At 40.6% G+C, this 22,194-nt stretch overlaps 1 protein-coding gene across 1 annotated transcript in view; it reads left to right on the top strand.

Annotated features, from left to right (window-relative positions):
* The first annotated feature begins 1,631 nt into the window (after positions 1-1,631).
* Positions 1,632-22,194, top strand: part of peli1b (pellino E3 ubiquitin protein ligase 1b) — a 69,354-nt gene continuing 48,791 nt past the window's right edge. Inside the window, exon 1 of the mRNA XM_036592917.1 lies at positions 1,632-2,022. The gene's annotated coding sequence lies outside the window, so the exon portion shown is untranslated. The remainder of the gene's footprint in view (positions 2,023-22,194) is intronic.

Consider the following 22,194-nt stretch of genomic DNA (forward strand, 5'->3'; position numbering starts at 1 on the left):
TAGTGTAAAAAAAATAGCACCTAGAGGTGTAATATATAGAGAATTTATCTGCTTCGATCATATGACACCATATGAAAGTCTCCTGAAGACCTTTTGGGTGCTTTCCGATGCAGCAAGTGTGCTCATCTGTGGAATTGTGTCACTGTGTTTCCATGTGGGTGTATATTGGCAAACGGGCCTGAATTGCTCTGGGTCTAACGACAGTACGTGGGTTTATTGGGTGTGTATGTTTCTGTTGACCTTAACCACAGAGTTCAGTCAGAGGTTTATTTTATACATATCTGGCCTCTCCTCACATTCTGAGCCATTGCACAGAGCTCATGGTGGCCTATTATTCCTCATAGAGATTTAGAGCTTAGGAGTGTGGACATGTAGCCTAGCAGCAATAATGATCAATCTAACCAAACAAAGCAGCGCATATCTGTGACCAGGATCTGTGTTGGGATGTACAGGAATACACAGAATACGTGTTCATAATACTGAAAATGAAGGGCTCGTGTCACAGAAAACTAAAATTTCCTTGATTTTTTATAAAAAAAAAAGATATAAAATATAAACATTTCAAATATTTCAAGATGCAAAGTTCCCTCCCAGGTCTATGTGCTATATTTATATTGCAATTAAGCTACAAAAAACAGCCCATTTTAAATGTGTTGTTGTTTTGTAATGCCAGAAAAGCCAACATGTTTACATATATCTGCTTATTCACAGCAGTTTAGGCCCACCCATTTATACTGAAGTTATAAGGAGCGTTTCAGCCCAGAATGCTTTTTGAATGAGCCACAATATAGGGAGCCAATCAACACAATCATGTATACATTTCGGTCTTAAAGTATCCTGGAAAAACCTCTTGAAAAAGAGAGAAACATTTAAGGCCTGAGCAACCAAATTTGTTGATGAGATCTTTAAAATTGTATAACTATAATTGAATGAGGTGTAATATAATTAAAATATGTATGTTTTAGTGACACAACACTGTATGAAGTATTCTCATGACATTTTTCAGAGTTGCTTGGAGCCTCTAAGGTGACATGGAGAGTATTTATAATATAGCGTGGCCCCAAATGAATATATTGAGGCCACAAATTAATGTATTGAGGCCAGAAATTAATATATTGAGCCCACAGTCTATTACATTGAGGCCACATTGAGTACTCAACTTACTATATTAGGCCACAATTTACTTTATTGAGTCCATAATTTACTTTACCGAGGCCATAATTTACTTTACTGAGGCCATGAATTACTATAGTAAGGCCACTATTTACTTTATTGAAGCTATGAATTACTATATTGAGGCCACTGATTACTATGTTGAGGCCACAGTTTACCATACTGAGGCCACAAATTAATATACTGAGGCCACAAGTTATGAGATTCTGATTCTGATATATAACTTGAGGCTTCGATATATTCATTTGTGGCCTCAGTATAGTAAATCGTGGCCTCAGCATAGTAATTCGAGGCCTCGAGCTTGACACGTCACCTTAGGGGCTCCGTGGACCGAGCTGAACTTTTTCGCTGTCATCCAATGGAGCCTGTGCCCCGCTCTAGTGAACTACACTACCCACAATGCATTTCAGAGTAATAAACGACGCGGGCAGGTTTTTTCTCCATCCACTACAGGGCACCGCACACCACAATCTGTTTATGTTCAGACTTGAGAAAGCAGACCGGAGCGTCGCTTCAGCTGTGTTAATCTTTTGTGGCGATCAGTTAGAAATTCGGGGTCGTGAAAACCGACTGTTTCACAGAGGGGCAACATTTTATCCGCGTGTATTTTATCCTGACATTTGGAAGAACTCTTCATACCTTTGCCTTTGTTAGCAACTTAGCGGGGTTAGCTAGCTTTAGTCTTCTGTTTGAACCGTTTTATTGTTTTCTTCAGCCGAGCTAACAGAGCTATCGGCTAAGAAAATTAAGAATAAAAAAAAACAGCTAGCTAACGACTCCAACGGACACCGGCTGCAGAACCATCTCGAACACAGTGGATAAGCATAAAAATACGATATCAACGTCTTTGTAAGTATCCTGACTCTCCTGTGCTGTCAGTTTTATTGTGTGTCATATTTTAGTTCACTTGCCATTAAAATGTGTCTCTATTATTGTGTGAAAACTCTCTTATTGACTTATTTTGCCAACGTTAGTCCACCAAAATCGACTGCTGTCTCACGTTTTAGACCAGTTTACCTCAGAATTAGTTTCTCAGTAACGTTACTAACCTAGGTTAACGTTAGCCAGCTAGCTACTAATAAGTAGGTAGCTCACTGTGAGCCACACATTTGACAAAGAAAACCCACTTTATAATCTTTATCAGACGAGGATGAAGTTAGCTTACTATTCAAGCTTCTTGTTCGAATTTTCCCGTTCCACCTTAAATGGTGCAGCAGTTGCATTCTGGCGCCTGAGGCGTTATAATAACTGCTGCCTCATTTAAGGTGGAACTGGACAATTGGAACAAGAAGCTCACTTCAGCTTCGTCTGTACGTAAATTCGCTGTATTATTAGGGTGCATTAGATTTGAATAGGTGTTGTTGAGGTGGGAATGTCTTTCTCCTCCCAAAACCTAAAACTAGGAGTCTCACTAAAATAAGCCCTTCAGTGAGCTTCATAGTTAGGTAGGTTAACTGTGTTACCCTAATATCAAACCGGTTCATTTTATGCTTGACCAAAGAAAAGTGCATATCTGGTGCATATTTGGGAGAGTCTGGGTTCATTACTGTGCCGCTGTGAAGACTGAACAAGATTTTGTGTGATTTATTTGAGGTTTTGCTTACTTACATTTCACCCTAACCACCTGCACGAATAAGAAATCACACCCCCCAAGTTTCTAGAGTTGTGGCTTTGATGGTGAAAGTCAATTTCCTTTGCAGCAGTGCAAAGCTTCGAGGTTATTGGTTGGGTAGAAACCTGTTGTACCTGTCTTAAACAACAGTGCTTATGCTTAAATGAATAAACACCACTTTAGATTACTGCCTGAGGTACTTATGCATTTTACAGTGGGGTTTGGATGAACTGTTTGCATTGCTTTCTGTGCTGTTGTGTTTGGCTATTGTTCTGCTGAATTTAAACCCCCAGGGTGATTTGCATAGTCAGATAGCGGCGTCCAGGCCCAGCATCTGTCCCGCCGAATGGGGCTTTTGTCCTGCGTTGACGTGATGATTTGAATCACTTTTGTTGACATCCTTAACCCCTTCCCCCTTCCCCTCAGGCCTTATGGACGGTCAGGAGTCCGCTTTGTGTGGACCTCTGCTTGAATTATTTATGTTCAACAACAGTGGCCAGTCATTGATGTATTTACTTTTGATTTCTGACGTTGGTGAGCTTGTTCTCTCTCTCTCTCTTTTACTTGCTCTTGACATGAAAGTCTCCTCTGTTTATTAAAGAAGAGTTGTGTTTGGACGTGATCCCACCACAGCATTGTAACCCATTAATGTCCATATCTGGTCCATATGTTCTCTGAGTTCGCCTGGGCACAAATCTGAGGATTTCAAATTGATCAAACTGTATGGAACTAATCTTTAAGGCTAATCTTTTGGTCACATGCAACTGCTAATATTTATCTCAGTAGAAAATTCAAATGTAATTGTGAATAAAATATGAAATATGACGTTATTGCGTTCAGATATGTACTGTTAGATGTTTATCCAGAGTATAACTGTACAAAATACCCGACAGAGCAATCAGAACGATATAGTTGTTGGGCATGAATGGGTTAACATGCTGAAGGAGCTGCACTGAAACACCTTTTTGTGCAGTCTCGACATTGATGGAGCTCCTTTCCTGATTAGGTCTAGCTGTGGCTGCGGAGTGCATTGGCTGGAGGAAAAGGGTGTGGAACGTGCCTTTCTAACACAATCAAATAAACACAAGTCCTTGAATGCTGGCGACGAGCCAGAGGTGTCACTTTCCACGCTGAAAAATAGATAAGAGACCCGACTTACTGCGGGGAACTTGCTGTTTAGAAACTCAGCACTGGCTGCTCTGAAACTGTGTCGTCATCATGATTCACTTGAAACCTAAGCTGCATTTGCACAAATCGTTTCAAAAAATGTGATCGAATGGGAGAAGAGGATGGCATCAATATTTAAATGGAAGTTAAGACGGTAGCCCTCATTTCATTCCAGCTTTGGCGTCAGCGTCTGTCATAAAAAGCAGAGTATCCTGTCAAGCTTGGTCTGCAAGCTGTCTTATGTAAGTGAGATATAACTCTGTGTGCCAGAACGTCCAGTCCAAGAGGTTGCACGTCCACTTGGGGTTGCCTGATTTCATAACGATAAAATGCTATTAAAATATTTCTTTTTTACACAGCATGAGGAGTAATGAGAAACCTAGATCTTAGCTGTTCAGAGCAGCAGGGGTCAGGGGATTTTCTCCATCTCAATTTAAGGTTATTAGCAGAAAAACTGGCTACTGCTTTGCTCTAAGCACTGTGATGGTACTGTTTGTGTTGTGTTAAAGACTCTCTAGGTGATAGAATGGGCTCTGGCTCATACAGCCAATCAGCTCAGTGTCAGTGTTGGCATTGAAAGGCGATACCACCTCTAAATCCTGCTGGACCCACAGATCAGATGGCCGCGAGGACGTGCGATGGCTTAATAAACGAGATTGGATGGGTAAACTTTATTCCACAACAGCTAAACTTTGCCTGCTTGCTTGCACTCAAGAGCTTGGGATAGCAAACCGAGACTTCATTGTCAGCAGAGGTTGCGTTGATGTCCCTATTAAGAGCTGAAAGATTGGGTAGAAAGTCGCATTGTGATACTTTATGATTAAATATTGTCATATGTGAGTTAAAAATGGACCCAGATTAATTATTCCTAAATGGTCATGCTATTTAGGAATTATGGAAAAAAACAACAAAAAAAAAGCTGACAATGAATAAAGGCAGTTTACAAAAATAGACCTGCTAAAGTGATTTCACTATGTGGGCTACAGCATGTTCTGTAAAATCCAACGTCCTCAACAGCTGAAACTGAGGATACAGATGGTGTCATAGTGCGAAAGGGTCTGTTAGTTTCTGTTATTCTGTAGTCTGCATATCACATGAGATGTCGTGTCTTCAATTGGTATCAAACCTGCAATGGAGAAGATCTTGGATGTTGTGTCCCCGACCAGTTCAGGACAGCGAGGGAATAAATAGTATTTTTAATCACTATTTCTCATTTTCATTAACATCAGAATTCTTTTTAAAGTCTTAGATTGTGACACTGCTTCATCACTGGCCTATTGAATTTTGTGGAGTGTTTTTTTGGCCAGCATTTGGCTGCTTTTCTCTTCCAGCTGAAGACGTCAAGTTTTCAGCCCAGGGTTTTTTAATGGCCCAATTTTGATGCATCCTTAATGGAAATGATGCTTTTAAATTGCTACATATGTGATGTGATATTAAAGTCAGGTTTGCTTTATTTTGACTGAAATTTGTTTGTTGGATTAAGTAAATGCTTTGATAAACCCCTAAAAACTGTCTGTAATTGGTCACAGCACACAATAAAACATCCAGTAAAACATCCAGTGGTTTGCACAATTCTGAGAAATTGGTATTGGAAGAAGTTTATGTCGTGATACCAGTATTATGAAGGCCAGCATCGTGATGATGAACAAATGTTGTGGATAAAAATAGTGTCAGTGATGTTAGGTGATAGAAAAGTTCATAATCTGTGATTTACTTTTTAACTTCGCACAGCTTTGCTCTTTTGAGAATATTAGTTGAATGAAAACCTCTTAAACCTGATTATGGTTTAAAATGCTTTACCGGGTCAAAGTGTTCATGTCTTGTACAGTGGAATTTGGATTTCTGGGCTTCTGTTTTAGGCTTTTGTTATTGACAGTTCCAGTTTGTGGTGTCTCACTCAAGCTTGTAATAAGCACCTTGTAATATAAGCTACTGCTGGCTTTAAAGAGCTTCCTCCTAAGTATGAGTTGGCGCGGTGTGCTGAGGAAGGATCAGCCATGACACAGTTCTAACATTATTTCCTCTGCTTTTAGAACTCTGATCCTAATCATCAATATCACTCTTACCATCCTCAGACATCACTTATGTTCTCACGACTCATGAAACCAAAACGGAAACCTGTGCAGTTGTGTCACCCACCTTTTCCTCAATAGAAAAACCCACTTGTCACGCTTGCAGGTTGGATGGCGTGTGAAAAAGTATGATGCTTTTAAAGAGGAGAGGTGCCAAGGTGCTCCAGGACAAGCCTGTACTGCGTTTGGCCTCCCAAGAGATAAGCTGTTTCCAAAGAATTTGATGTTCAGTCATGAAAAACAGCTGGCAGTAGCTGTTGCTGTCTTTTAGAACATGTGTTGTACTGATGTTCGTGTTTGGGTTCTACTTCTGTTTAAGCATCTTCTGAGACTGTTAGGCCTAATCCCATTTCTTATTTTTACCCCTACCCGTTGTTTTCGAGTGTCACCTTGCCCCTTGGAACTGAGTTACAAGAGGTAGTGACTGAAATCTTCTCCTATGAAATGGGACCCTCAAATAAAATAGAACATTACTTTGCTAACAGGCTACTAACGCTGCTCTGTAGGCAACCCTTCCAGTCTGCAGTGACAGCAGAGGAGGGTAAAGTTCAGCAACCTCACTGCTGGGCTTTTTCATTTAGGGAATCATATGCGGAATTCATTAGGGAATCATGGGGTAATTATTTATTATCGGCCACCCCTAATTCTTCAGCGATATGAAGCTAAAGTTAGATATTTGTTAGCTTCTTGTTCAAATTTTCCTGTTCCACCTTAAACGGGAAATTTAGCGAGCTAGCTAACGAGACATCAGCAGTACTAGCGATTTTGAAATTTTTTTTTATGCTTGTTATTAAAAAAAAAAGGCCATAATACATTGAAACGACATTGAACTAAGACAATACAATGATTATTGTAATTTTTTAATGGAGAAAATTCTCACATTTGTGGGTTTCTGTGGTCACTTGTGCAGCCATCTTGCCAGTTTTTCTTTTTTCCCCTCATAATCTGTTTGGAGTGTGTCTCTGAAAAACCTCTGTTTGGAGGGCCATGTAGTGCTTCACCCTATCTTTCTATCTCAACAAGAATCAGGACACCCTAGCCCTAGACATAAACGTGCAAAATGGAGGGGTAGGGCTAAGTGGTAGGGGCGAGGGGTGAAATGGGATTGGGCCTCTTTGTTTTTCATACCCAAATAAACACCAATGCATGGAAAGAAAAGAGCTTCAGTGTTCTAAAATGACTGATAAGTGTTAATAGGTAAGAAAGTTTTTTTTCTGAGCGTGAGTACAGAGTTGCGGTGAACCATACTGGTCCAGTATTACCAGTCTATTTTCCAGCATGGCTAGCCTGCGAGTTTATTTGGCCTGTGCGTGGTGAAGTTTAGGGGATTATGATTGTCGTGGAAAGTGGGTCAGACTGTAGGGACGTGAGCGGGTGGTTCACTCTCATATGCAGAGGAAAAGGGACAGTAGATTTTTAAATCATGACCCATTCTCCTCCTGCCCTCCAAAAAACTGACTACACCTTAATTTAAAGTGATAGTTCCCTCTAAAATGACATTGCTTTGTAAAAGAAACCAGTCACACCTACCTGTCATTCTTTGCTGTTGGCCACATCAGTATTTTTGATTGAATTATTTACCTTGTGCTGTTTTGAGCCTGCTAGGTAAGAGAGGCAGGGGTGATGTCACATTGCAGCAGGCGTTATGAAGACATGCTGCAGGACCCCTGGAGAAACTTGGGGTTCAATGTCTCACTCAAGACCACAATAACAATGAGCAGTGGAATAACGGGGGGTGTCAGAACCTGTGGCGAGGGGTTAAGTTGGAATTTGAAAGGCAGCCAAAAAAAGTTGGTCACAAAAAATCCTGATCAGTGCATCCCTAGTTAAAGAAGATTAGGTGGTAGAAGTTACCTACAAGGTGCCGAACCGCAATCCTGGATTTTTCCGGTCTGGTGCAGCGCCTGTCCGCAGCCCACCAATAAAGTAATCCCTGCTGTTCCATCTGCGATTCAAACCCAGCTGATCAGCGTTGTCCTGGCACTGGTGCTTTTTACTCCCACCACATGCGAAAGAGTGGAAAACGGTGGTTTTACAACTTTGCTCTAACTGTACTGGCTGAAATATGTGTGTTATGAAGTATAGCTGTCAAGATGCTCTCAAACCCCAGCTGTTGAGTCGGGTTTAGGATGTTTAGGTGCACTGAGGACTTCGGCTTTTCCGTTTCTCTCGCCATATTTTGTTTTATTGGCTTTCTTGTAAATAAAACCGTTCTCTGTGCATTGTTTTATTCAAGGGCTTTTGTTTCCTGGCGCAGAATCCATTGTGTTAAGCCATCCATTGTGTTGTTCTGTGTGTTATCGGTGTCGGGGGAAAACTGTGGATTAGATGATGATAGATTTATGATGTAAGACTGTACTGTAGTTTTTGCAGTGCTGGAGAAGATTTGTTACATATGTGTGTGTGTTACACAGGTTGTTTTCACCTTCACAGACTGTGTGTATTTACCCATTTTACACCTTTCTTTTTTTCCGCTCCTCCACCTGTAGTGGCTTTGTCTCTTGTCTGCTTCATCACACGTCTCTGACCTAAAGTGCTAACAACTGACAGCCATTCTGTGTGTGTGTGTGTGTGTGTGTGTGTGTGTGTGGTTTCTCACCTCTCTATCTGTTTTGTACAGCGTTCTTTGTTTCAGTCACACCTGACTCTGTGAGTGATAGTGGGTGTATTGTGTGTTTTGAGTTTGCCTTTTAAAGCAGAACGATCATTATTCATGTTTCTGTATTATCACTGTAGGAGCACTTAGGGTTACCATTGAGTTTTATGGCTGTAATGCATAAAGATGAGCTGTGTGTTGTGACACATGGACACCTACATCATCTTCCTGTACAGGATCATCCCCCATTCCTTTGTATCTCTCTGTGTGTATTAGTCATTTTCACTCTTGCTTGTTTCATATTACAGAAAGGAGTTGTTCGCAGTTTCGTATCCTGTGTCTAAAGCCCCTCCGCCACCACTCATTCGTCCACTTCTGGGTCACTGTTGGTTTCTGAGAAAACAGCATTGTAACCTCCTGGTCAGGAAGCGGTACTTGAGCTGTGTGTGTGTGTGTGTGTGTGTGTGTGTGTGTGCGCGCACATGCACCATGTCAGACATTGTGACACGCGTATCTGTTTGTTTTTCTGTGCTCCCTGCTCTGTGTTCATGTCATTGAATAATTAAAAAGCTGAAATTTAAGCGCCACCCCTCCCCTCTCCACCATCTGCCTGCTCCACACAAAGCTCAAGTCTGAGAAACGCTCTCCTAACAACATCAGAATACGCACGTTTGTAAAGCCAGAGAACTGGCCAAGTAGAACGTCCAGAATACACGCATTTTAAAGTTAGAGGCCGCCCCTAATGATTAAAACAAAGAACACAAAGAAAGTATGATTTCTTATCAATGTTTATGCTTAATGAAATAGCCCACCTCCTGCTGTCCTGTATATGGGAGAGAGACCCTCCTGGACTGCTGTCATTTAACAGATGGGGCTGCTTACTGGTTCATTCAGAAGAACAGGCACAAATAAAGCTCCTGTTAGGTTTATTTTAACACCACCTTCATCATTTGTGGCTAACGCTACAGTGGCATTACTCCATTATGTTAAAAATACATGTCTTTAATAGGGTTGCACGATATTGACATAAAATGCGATGTTCAATAAAACTATCAGATATCACTATGACTATATGAGAAGTGATAAATTGCTATTAAAATAATAGGATTGGATGGCTGGATGTAACACAAGTGCAGACATTTTTTTGGTACATGTAAATAGAAATGTAACTAACCTCTCTTTAAAATACAAAATTACAAAAGCACCTCTTACTATTCAGCAGAATAAAAAGAAATACTTAGAACTGCAAGTACATTTTTTGTGCACTAAAGGGCTGAGAAACAGTCAGGATTACATCAACAGCTTTTTCTGTAAAGGCTACAAGACCAAATAAATATATACCTAATTTTTTACATAGACACTCAAGAACAAATACATATTCTTGTTTCATTTTATTGTCTTGTTTAATTATTCAATATTGTGGTGTCAGACATGCTGTGTTGTATTTGGTTTTAAAATAACCCTGTTCTTTCTTTGGTTTAGCGTAGTTGGGACTCTTATTTTGAAGGACTCTGGGGGGACGTAAAGTAGCGATTTTCGGTAGAGTCTGAGCTATTCTGTGTGCACTCTATTTTGAGTTGAATTTCCATTAAAGCTGAATTACGATGACATTTAAGTGTGTGTTTTGTAGTTGTCGTTGGGCCGATTGGTTCAGTTACTTGTCTCCCGCGTGGGAGAGCAGGTTCAGTCCCAGCGCCGAGAAGCAGGCTTGTAATGGTTTGTGCCAGTAATTGTTATTGTTTAAGTGTAGCCAATAGCTAGACTGGGGTGCTTTGATTGACCGAGCAAGTTAGCTGTGTGCACTCATTCTTTCAGGTGGCAACGCATCCTTATACTCATCTAACGGCGAAAAAATTGTGTTATCCATGGCAAAAAGCACAGAAACACAAACTGATAACTGCTTTAATCTTTGACATTTGAGCCACTGCGCTGTGGTTTAACATTAACAGCTCATAGAGAAAGAGAAATAAACCTCCGGATAAAACTGAAGCACATCTTAAACTCTGAAGAAACATTGTTTTAGGTTGTTTATATTCAAATGACTGGTATTTTCTCATCAGCATAGGTGTTGTTCAACTTAAAAAACTGCTACGTGACTAGAATTTTACCCATTTGTCTGGGAAAATGAATCATTTCCGGACATCGTGGCTGGCATTAAAATTTCTCGGTGGAAACTTGTGTGTGTGCGTTAGTGTGGTTTTTTTGTATTAAGTGCATTGTAGTTTCTTTTCATGTTGATCTCATGTTTCTTTGTGTTTCTTTGGAACCAGAAAAGGTGACGTTAATACAGCAGCCATGTCCTACAATGTAAATTCCCACTGGATTTATAATAACAGGATCTGAGGGTTTATCCAGCCAACACAAGACAAAACACCAGTCCTCACTGCAGTCTTATGATGCCTTTCCAACCAGCTTCAGCGCTTTGAAGCTGCTGAAATCTGGGAAGAAAAAAAGTACATTAAATCAAGCTTGACTGCAGGCACACAACGACTTGTGGTGTTTATGACTGTGTGGGGGGTATGTGGGGTGTGTGTGGGCTGTGTTGGGTGGGGTGTGTGTGGGTTGTGTTGGGTGAGGGGCGGGGGGGCATTGGTTTGGTGCATGTGTGTTGTTTGGAAGGATTTTCTCTAGCTGGTCTCCCTCAGGGCCAGTTTAAGGCTGATGGACCTTTACTTTGTGATAGTCATTTACTTTTAATAGACATCCAGCAGCTGCTCTATCATTCTGCGTATGTGTGTGAGCTTTAGGAGGACTGCAATAATGGTATAGTCAGGGTGTCGAACGCAGGCGTTCATTGTGTGTGTGTGTGTGTGTGTGTGTGTGTGTGTGAGTGAGTCACTTAATGCAAATTGCAAATGTTGTAACATTCAGGGAAAGAAAAAGAGGTGGTCTTGGTCCGGATCAAACTGGACCATGATTTGGTTCGTTTGCAGTGTAAAAACACATTGTTGGATGGTTCAGACTACTGGACCAATCACAGGAAGTTGAGGCATGCTATTGTCACCCATTAAACAATAGAAGAAGAAAAATAACCGGGAGAGGAGTAAAAGTCTACGTTCACATTACCAGGTTGAAGTGGCACAAATCCCATTTTTTTGCCCTAATATGACTCAGACCTGATGTTTTCAGGGTCCGAATTCGTGTGTGTTTTTTTTTCCACTGCGCGTGCACCATCATTCAGCGTTACCATGGCAGCAGCGCCAAACAGACATTAAAGCCTGGAAACGGTGGAAAAGCAGCACATCTCACCTTTTTCACCTTCATCTCGCTCTAATAATGAAGCTGAGAACTGATCAGAGTTAATTATCTTGGCAGCGAAGCTCGTTCTGCTCGTTAGTTTGTGCTGATGACGCATGTGATTCATTCACGTGACGTTACTGAGGAGGATGTGCGCATGAGGGTCATTTCAGGATGCCGGTTCGTTCACATTAATGACAGATTTGAATCACTTACCTAAACAAATGTGAACCATCCTGTCAGAGAGATCGGATTTTAGCAATGTGGCTTATAATGTGAACGTAGCCAAAGTGAGCACACGGGGAGCGGAAGAGACGAAACATTTAACTGTAATTTGGTCCAACAAAAAAGTCAACTTGAAAAAAAACACACAAAAATGATGAAACTACCTTATTTTCTTGATTTTTCTCCATTTAAAAAGGAAACGGCTACCTGCTCAATCGTCAGGAAGACGCAGCCCACGCAGGTGATGACAGGACGTAGGTGTTTCATGCGAAGTTCTTTACTGCGCAGCTGCAATGTGAAACCAAAACTAACTGGACCAAATGTATACAGGGTAACAAAAACATGAACCTTGGTTTTAGGTGTGAAAACACCCTTAAACAGCTTGAGGTTCTTTTACTTTCCACAGCTAAAACATAGTCCTCTTCTCTACTCCAGAGAACCCACCACTCCACCTATATTCTGGCTCTTCAACGTAAAAGTCCCTGTACGATGAACCTAAAACAGCCTAACACAAACATTTCTCCTCTTTTTAATCGCAGAGCTCTGTGTGAAAAGCAGCTAGCCTGGAGATTAAAGCCCGGACTTCACAGCAGATGAAGCTGCAGTTGTGCTTTCACCATAGGCGTCAGGCGGGGATGTGGGGGGCAAATACCAAAGAAATTCTGAACTTTGTGTAAATATTTCAAAGATTCTACTTTTGTAATGAAAAATGTTGTATTAAATTAGAAGAGAATGCAAAATAAAAACATTTTCAGTATGGGTCTTAGACTTTTGGACCCTGTTTTATGTAATAATATGACCCTTAAGTGTTGTAAATACCTGTATGTAATTAAATATGTAATAATATGACCAATATTCCAGATGTAAAAATACAGCGCTGATGTATTGAGTTGTGTGGTGTTTAGCATGTGTGGCTAGAGCATTACATTAAGATACTGATGTACCTTCGTTTCAGATCTTGTAAAATGAAGGTGTGTATGTATATGTGTGTGTATATATATATGTGTGTGTGTGTGTGTGTGTGTGTGTAATATAATGTACGATACGTTTTTAGCCGCTCCTTAGTTTTGCTGAATCGTCGCATGTGTTGAATTATGACACCACTGTACTGTATCAAATCGAATTTTAAACTGTAGTTACACCCGTAACCTGTATGTGTCGTATGTATTCTGGTACCTATATGTTTTAATTTTATGAGCCTAAACATAACTGTAGCCCCAGTAACCAAAATGATTTTGCTGCCAGTTTTAAACATCGAAATATAAAACTTTTGCTAAGAGAGCAATTTATATTTTATATTTTTCTGTATGTCACCCTTCTTTTTCTTAGTTTTCCCTACATAGTCAGGACATTGTTTTGTCAAGAAAATGTATGAAAACAAACACAAACGCACACTTGAACTGAGGATCAGCTGTCTGTCTGGCTTTGGAACATGCCAGCGCATAATGTTATTTCCTCTCCCCTGAAGAGAGCGCTTGTTTTCTCAGTCTGACACACTGAAGGTCTGATCTCACACGTTTTGATCTCACTGGGTCTTTTGTGTTTCTCGCAGACAAACCCGAGCCTTGTCTGTTTGAGCTGTGAGGCCTGAATGGTTAAGCAGGGCAGGGACGCACAAATCACTATTTACGTTTATTATTTACATTGGATGGCTTCAAGAAAAGGCGTCAGACAAAGAGTCACAGAGTGTCCATGTTCGTCTATGCTGCTCTGAATCTGTGACGTGTGTGGAGCCGTTTATTAGATCAGTGTGAGTTTGTTTGAGAAATGCGTTGTGTTTTTCTTTTACTGTCTGCGTTTATTGGAAGCTCTTATCAGGGGCTTTACAGTGCCTTACGTGAAACATTACAGAGTAGAATAAAAAGGATCATGTGCATTTATTGTTGGTGATGGGAATGGGGCGGGTTTCGTGTGCGTGACTTCACTAGGTCTGTGTTTTCCTATCCGGCCCAAACAGGACCTCAGGGGTTAAGCAGCCATATGAGTCATGAGGAAGGGATGGAGAAAAAGTGCTTAGTTTCGTGATTACGACAGAAGTGATTACTGTGATTATTTTGTCTGATATTGTGTGATGTTGCGACAGTCTATAAGCATGAATACAGGCTCAGGTTGTAAATGATTAACAATGTACCAACAAATGAACAATTGTTTTGCCTTGGTTAACAAAAAAAAGTTAATTTAATGATCCAAGTGTATCTCGTTGACCTGGTAAATGATCTGTAGGTGACTTGGTAGCAGAGTCTCCAGCAGATCGACTGGTCAGCACTCCAGAGCTTCAGGTAGAAAAGTGTGATTGGTGTACACAAATCTGCGCTTGGCGATATCCCAGTCCAGTTTCTCAGTGTCCACAAAGATCCTCATGAACTCAGGGATGGCTATAGCAGGGTGTTTGTCATTCAGCAGGATGGCCACCTTATCAGGGAAGCTATCAGAAGAAACAGGCCCAGAGCAATTCCTCTTTGAGGTCTTGAAGTGTTGTCACGTCCTGCAGTGTTGCCACTACAGAGTTCTCCTGCTTCAGTCGCAGCTCTATACCTTCAAGAAACTGTTACTGGGTTAGGGCACTCAGGAAATGTTCTCATCCAAGTTCCTGTCCAGAACTGCCCGGATATAATCACCAATGTTGAAGTCATTCAGTCTCATGGTGTTCAGTGTTGTTCATGTAGCCAGGGATAGGTGCGTCATAGGGCGTGGCTAGGACCACCTTTGCGTCAACGCATTTTGACCACTCCTCAGTCTCCTCGACTCGTCTGTAGAAGTTCACAGACAGCATGTTCTCAGGGTGGGCTTTCTCCCACGGGTTCCCATGTCTCAACCAATCATCAGCGTCCTCCACCTGCCAGTCATCTTTGATTCTCCACTTGAACCAGCCATCCCCGTCTTGATCTTACTTCCCCTGCTTTCCAGTCAGTGTTATTGGATGAATCATACATATCACAGCCATCAATCAACAACTCCGGGAGGAGTCTCTAAAGGCATATTAGATATGTTTTCGTAAACTTAAGTGTATTCGTAAACAAACGCTACAAAGCCAGCACACAACTGAATTAAAACAGTGACGCGTTTTACAGTTTAGTGTTCTGGCTGGTGTGGTAATGAAAACTCGGGCCGAGGGTCCTTGGGAAGAGAAATCAGGACGGGGTTGTGGAATTGGGCTTCACAATGGATTCCATAATTGTTTTTTAATTGTACCCGCTTGATAGGCGTACAATAAAAATAGCAGTGTTAGTGCTTATTTTTAGAGAGGATAATAGCACAACCACAGTTTGTTACCATATCAAAAGAAAACTTCCTCAAGCGATAAGAAAGAAGGCCCTTTCGTCCAAGAGAAAATGTAATGCACTTCAGGTTGAGTTTCTGGTATGGTTTGGTAGGTCTTGCTTTAGGTATAATAAATTGTGGATTTCCAGCCCATCAGTTGCTATTTTTTTTAGCAGATCAAAAACAAGACTAAGGCTCACTGTGAAAGTAGGCTAGACTACTGTTACTGTAGTCTAGGCTACAGTAACAGTAGAAACAGAACGGTCCCTTTTATTGACGGATATTTTGATGGGTATAGATAGGTTTGCTGGTAAATAATTAATAGGCAACTAATGACAGTTGGTTGTTAGTCAAAAGATTCGCCAGTATGCGCAGTATGACTGATTTTATATTATTGCTACCATGTGTCGTGCTCAGAAAAGCATACTGTATCACAATAACGTCATTAATATCGGTAGCATTTAAAAAACACTGACCAACTGCATGTTTCTATATAAAGAGTTTTTGATGGCAGTTGTGTCTGCATCAAAATATTGTCTTACATATTGTGTATAGTGAAAATGTCAAAGTATCGTGATGTGATCTTTGTTGACATCTTGTTCGAGAGCAAACATCGTATATATGTAGAACACTTGATGCAGCAACTATATATGGAGTATGTAAAAAAAAAAAATAGCAGTTTTGACTAAATCGCAAGAGTGTGTCCACATTTCAGTTCCTCTCATAACTACATTATTTAGACATTAGTTTTGTAGTAGTTACTTCATATTTTGTAGTAGTTACTGAATACTAAGATGGAGAATAAGCCTACAGTTTGATGAGGTTCATTTTTTCATCCCTGAATAAATTTGGGAAAGAAAGGAACTGGCAGATGGAGAGAGACAGACTGAGACAGACAGCAGTAGAGGGGGCAAATGGGCTCTGAGGGGTAATAAAACTGTCTCCTTAAATACCCAGGCTTTTAGATTCAGTCTCCTACACCCCAACCCCCCCCCCATCTTTAAAAGGCTCTAGCACTCTCTCCTCGAAAACGTGCACCAGCGAACTGCTCTACCACAAACCCTGCAGACACTGAGCAAGCGGAAACCTTTCTCTTTCCACATGGTCAGCCAGTGCTGTTTGCCAGGCTCAGATAAAGCCTTATCCTAGACTAGGAGTGAGTGGACCTCCCTGAAAAATGCTACAGCTTTTAGACTGGGGTTTAAGTAACAGTTTTTATTATAAATGGTTCATTTATGGACTCGATTAATCAACTAATCAAACCATGTATTACAATCTGTCAGAATGACCGTGCATAGAGTATTATAGAGTAAATGATGAGTTAGCCTTTTTTCCATGATGTTGAAAAAGACCAAATCACTAAGTTGGAATTCAAGCAAAATATACTCACATTCTTGGCCCAGTTTACATAACAAATGCTATTGTGGTGAACAGTAGGTAGGACTGTGTATCAGCGAGAACCTGGCGATACGACATATATCATGATACAGGGATTACAATTCAATATATTGCTGTATTGCGATACTGTAAGGAAGACGATATACTGCATTTTTTTAAATGGAATTTTTGGAAAACCATCAGTATAAAAAACACTACAATTTGCATAAAATCTGAGTAAAAGAAAAAGTGGGATCTGCATTTGCATTTATAACAGTCCCTGTGACATTCAACGTCGTAGAACTACTGTTTGCGCAAAACAAAAGAATTGATTTTTGCCTATATTAGTAACACGATAAAATAAGTTTGTTTTTACCTTCTTGTACACCTTGGATACAATGGTGTCAGTGATGTGTGGTTGGGAGGGTTTGGTGTAACAAGGCACTGTATTCACCATATTGTGGAAGCCTTGTTGACACATTATGCTGTCTTGTCGAAATATTCTACTGTAGGACATAAACAAAGGTAGCTCCCTACATAAAACCATAGGTAAGACATTCTGATCACACAAAGCTGAAGTCTGCCTTCTATTCACCAGCTTCTTGTTCAGATTTTCCAGTTCCACCTTAAATGGAGCAGCAGTTGTTATTACGGGCTTTAGGCGCCAGAATGTGACTACTGCACCATTTAAGGTGGAACGGGAAAATTCAAACAAGAAACTGTTACCAGCTTTAAAAGCATAAGCAGGATATTTTGGTATCCTCAATCACCTTAGCCTACAACAGACTGTACAATAGACCTGAAGTAAGGCTGATTTAACATTAAAAAGCATCAGTTACTTCGCTATAGTAATGATATGGGCGTGCTCACTCAAAAGGTAGGAGATGCTAGGTTTGCTAACGCTAACGTTAGTGGTCCGCTGTGTGTTCACGCTGAAGTGGAACAGTCTAATGGCTGAAGGTAGATTACAATACTGCCATCTATCAGTTTGGGGTTTAAACACAGCACAAAATAAACCTCACAAATCTTTGGATGTAAACTGTTGATTAAAAATCAATACTGTGTTTTTGAGAATCGATCACAAAACATCCATTTTCATCCACTTTTATCCATTTTAGCACCCTTACCGTTTTGAATGTGGCAGCCCTGTAATTGACCCCCCTGAGTTGCTCCAGAACTGTGGTCAAGGACCACTTGCCCAGTTGTTCGCAGCTCAGAAAAGTGACATGGCTTTGGTGCTGAGAAAACAACACCATTTGCTGAGGTTATTTTGTTCTCTTCATCTGTAAAAGCCATTTGTTGTTGTTGTGTTAAGTAAACTTTCTCGGGACGCAGACTCAGTGCCTGCTGAAAGGCTGCCATGATGACGTGACACGATTGCATGAACATGCATTTCTCTACATCACCAATATACATAAAACCCATTTATTTTTTTAAACATCTGAATCTGTGCTATGGCTTAAAGTCACACTGCACACCCCGCGTTAAACTGCAGTCACAGTAGACATTTGCAGTTTGTGTTCATGTAGCAAGCTTGCTAGCTCACTGAACAGCAGTGACACGAGTAAACAAATTGAACACTGATCTGTAGCAAGAACAATTGTAGATAAATGGCATGGTTGGTGGCAGAGGGGTGTCCAGCTGTTAACATAGCAGTTAGCAAGCTGGTAAACTCGCCTACTATTAACAGTAAGAGCACAAAAGTGGCCATTTTTCTTTTTTTGCCGTAATTTGAGAAGGCCAGTTGCCCTCTGTGATGTGTCAAAATTTCATGATGAACGGACCAAGAAACGGCCCCAAAAAAGAAAATATTCTTTATCCTTTTACTTCCATTAAAAGTTAACGTTTTTCCTCGTCCTGTAAAGTTACCTTTTTGGTGATACAAGGTTTTGTTATGACAGCAGCGATATGTTTAGTCAATTAGTCAAGAGAAGAAAGGTTTGTGCTTAAACACTGCTAAACTTAAGTTATTCCACCCCCCACCCACCCAATGTATGGGTGCTGCTAAATGAAGTGCCGTCCTGTCAGAGGTCAGCACAGCTAAAGCTGCACCGCTATTGGTCGAGAGCGAGAATTTGTGAAAGCCAAAGTTGAACGCGAGGTGAAATTTCTTGGCCCTAACTGCTGCCGAAACTGCTCATCGTGGCAAATTCCATTGGGATGAATGTATTTTCTTGCTGGCAGTTGCTAGTGCGACTGAGCCTTGATGCTTCATATTTCTTTCTAAATCAACGCTTCTTAATTACTTATTTTCTCTTTTTTTCTCTTTTCTTTCTTCATTTCTTCAATATACCTCATTATGTTTGCTAAGATCTTGCGTGAAATATATGTATATATGCATGGTTACGAATTGACTAGGCAGTGAGCTTTTTGTGTTGTGTGGCCTACACTGTGGGCCTCTCTAATCGGTGTGTGGTTTTTGTTTTATCTCCTGCTTTTTTCAGTCTTTCTCAGCATCCTGTTTAAAAAACCCATCGCTCAGTTCTTCTCCCAGGCACTTGTGCTGTCAGCAAATGCAGCTGTGCATGTGATATTCTAACAGTTGTGTTTTTCTTTAACCTTCTCTGAAGTGTGGCCTATTCTTTGACTCTGGGTCACTGACTGTTATTGCAGAATTGCTAGGAACTGCAGAAGTGGACCTAATAATAATTAGTGCACACACCAGTGTATTTAGTACATACTGCATGGACGTGTGTGTATGCATTAAGGCTGCGTGATAAATTGTGATTTTATCAGTGTCATGAGATGAGTTTCAATGATGAACACATCACTAAGGCACAGAACAGATAAGATTACTGCACATGAACAGCACCGCAGTGACATACTCAGATTGTCTGGCAGTAGCAGAAGAACCAGTGCTTACCTGAGCCTGGCTTGAACCATGCTGTACCAAGCTGAGAATGAGTGACTTATCCTTTCAGCTAGATATCCAAGTACCAAACACCCAAGTGCAGAGCTTGTGCGTTACTCTACACAGAACTACTAGCATGGAAAAATTCTTCAACCCATATTGACTGTTCTCACTCCACATTTGTGTGTAAGATGTTTGAATAGTGGTGGGCAATATGGCAAAAACACATCACAATAGTTTAAAGAAATTTTCATGATACACAGTGACTCAAAGTGCAGTCTTTTTCCTGACATCTGTTAAATTGGAGCAGACAGAAAAGAACCAGTGATGCCATATAAAAAAAAACTGTGAATGCAGTAATTTTTTTTTAAATTATTATTACACATTTTTCAGTTGCACTGCACGAAGGCCAAGTTATGCTCTTTTTGTAATGAAACATGTAGTCAGTATTTATAAAGTACTAACAATGTCCACGATAAACTCAGGAAAGCATCTTGTGATGTAATTTATCACAATACTGATAAATATTGTCATATGTCCTAGCCCTATGTTTGAAGCAGTAATGGCTACTGTTACAACAAACGTGCATCACCATAAGACGCTTTCCAAATGTGCAGTGTGTAAGATTGAGTGGCATCTAGCGGTGACTAGCAACTGAATCCCCCTCCCTCAGCCCTTCTTTTCCAAGCATGTAGTAAAACCTACAGCGGCCCTCTTTGCTTCCGTGTTTTTGCTTCTTTGACTACAAGGATTCACGCTTTCGTGCTTTTTCTTGTGCTAAATAATAAGTATAATCCCCCATTAGTCAAAAGTTGGGTCTTCAAATTTCTCACAGCACAAAAATTTCTCACAGTTGGAAAAGCCCCCCTGCCTATGTAGAAATGAAGGGCTCATTCTAAGCTAACGAAAACACAACGATTTGTAGTTACAGGTGATTCTACACTAAAGAAACATTGTTTTGTATATTATATTTCATTTCTGCTAATAAGTCCCCCTAAATCTTACACACTGCACCTTATAGTAGTTCAAAATATATGTTTCATTTTTGGAGGCTTATGGAGAAAATGTGTAATCATTGATGTAGCTGTTCAGGGAACGCTGACTGTATATCTGCCTTACATTTCATAAATAATGGGCTTGTAGTTCTGATGTACATTATTAGTAGTATTATTTTTTATTCTTCAATCGTGAGAGGAGCTTTTGTGATTTTGCTGCAGTAGAACATTTTTGGCAGGATTTTGTCAGATTTCAGTTTACACAACAAAAAAAAAAGTCTTGCGGCATACCCACCCAGTCAGAGATTTATCACTTTAATCACAGTTTTGTGCTTCTCATATCAGCCCTACTACGCGTGTATGTTTAAATGTGTGTTGGGGAGGATTGGGGGCGCGTTAGGGTCAGCTACGCCCGCTGGCCTAGAAAAGCCTCTCTGACTGGTCAGAGTTTCAGAGCTGCCTGATGGAAACCTTTGATCCACCTCCCCCTTCCTGCTGCTTCAAAGCCCTGCTTTTTTTCTTTTTCTATTAGCTTTCTGTTTTTTTCATTCTTCGTTTCTTTTTAGTTTGGTTTTGTTTTGACTGTCTCTCAAGGAACAGGCCTACCTGTCATAGATCATTGCTCTGATTTACTTTTACTGTGAAGTTCACTGTGCCGATTGAGAGATAGGGCTTGAGAGAAGAAGAAAGAAAACCAGAATGAGAAAACTGGGGTCTGCACACAGACCTGGCACATTCTGGAAGGTTCCCCAGGCCTCCTAGAAAGAAGCACCTACAGTGCAAAGATGATTTACCTCAGACTAAATGCACTTTTAACTGGGGAGAACATTAGTGAACAGCTCATTAAAGTGATAGTTCAGTACAGCACTCTGTTTTACTACACTAACTAGGTGTATATTTGCATCCGTGCTGTGGGAGGCATTAATCTGATTGATTTTAATAATTAAATAGGGATTCATTGATAACATTTTTTTTCAGAGCGAGTACATAATTTTTAGTACTCATTGATACTGAGTCCGATACCATAATGAGTAACCTACTGAATTAAGTAGTTGTTAGTGTAAATGAGAATGATGTATCTTAACAGTTAAATCATTAAAATGTAGCAGATTTTAAATGAAGCACATTAGCTAGATATGCTACATTAGTTACCTTGGATCGTTTGGCGCTGCAGCGGAGAAGAGCGGACTTTCAGAAAAGCACTTCTGTTCAGCTGTAAAGTACGATTCATAGTTTTGATCCTCACCTGTCTCTTACAGCAGTAAGAGCAACTCGTATAGCACAGTGACAGCAGGAATCGCATCCGAGGGTAACGCGTCTGAGGATCCTTACATCCAAGGAGCTCACATGTGGAGTTTGTCTTCCCTGAATCTTTGGATTGGCTGGTCAAGCTGTAGTTGTATGTCCTCTAAAGTCAGACTTACAGTGTGTGATTTCAGAACTTTTGGTCTTAGTGAGTTACACAGGGTTTGGTACGGTGCTACTTTAGTGGGCACATTCGAATAGACCATTGTGTACAAACAAAGCGCCAAGGCCAACGTGTCTCCACCCGTAAGTGGTTATAATTGCGTTTGTGTTGTTTTATAAACGGGCTAAAATCACACAGCGTATTCCTGGCCAGAAATATG

The sequence above is a fragment of the Colossoma macropomum genome, unplaced genomic scaffold, assembly GCF_904425465.1.
Source record: "Colossoma macropomum unplaced genomic scaffold, Colossoma_macropomum, whole genome shotgun sequence".
Classification (NCBI taxonomy): domain Eukaryota; kingdom Metazoa; phylum Chordata; class Actinopteri; order Characiformes; family Serrasalmidae; genus Colossoma; species Colossoma macropomum.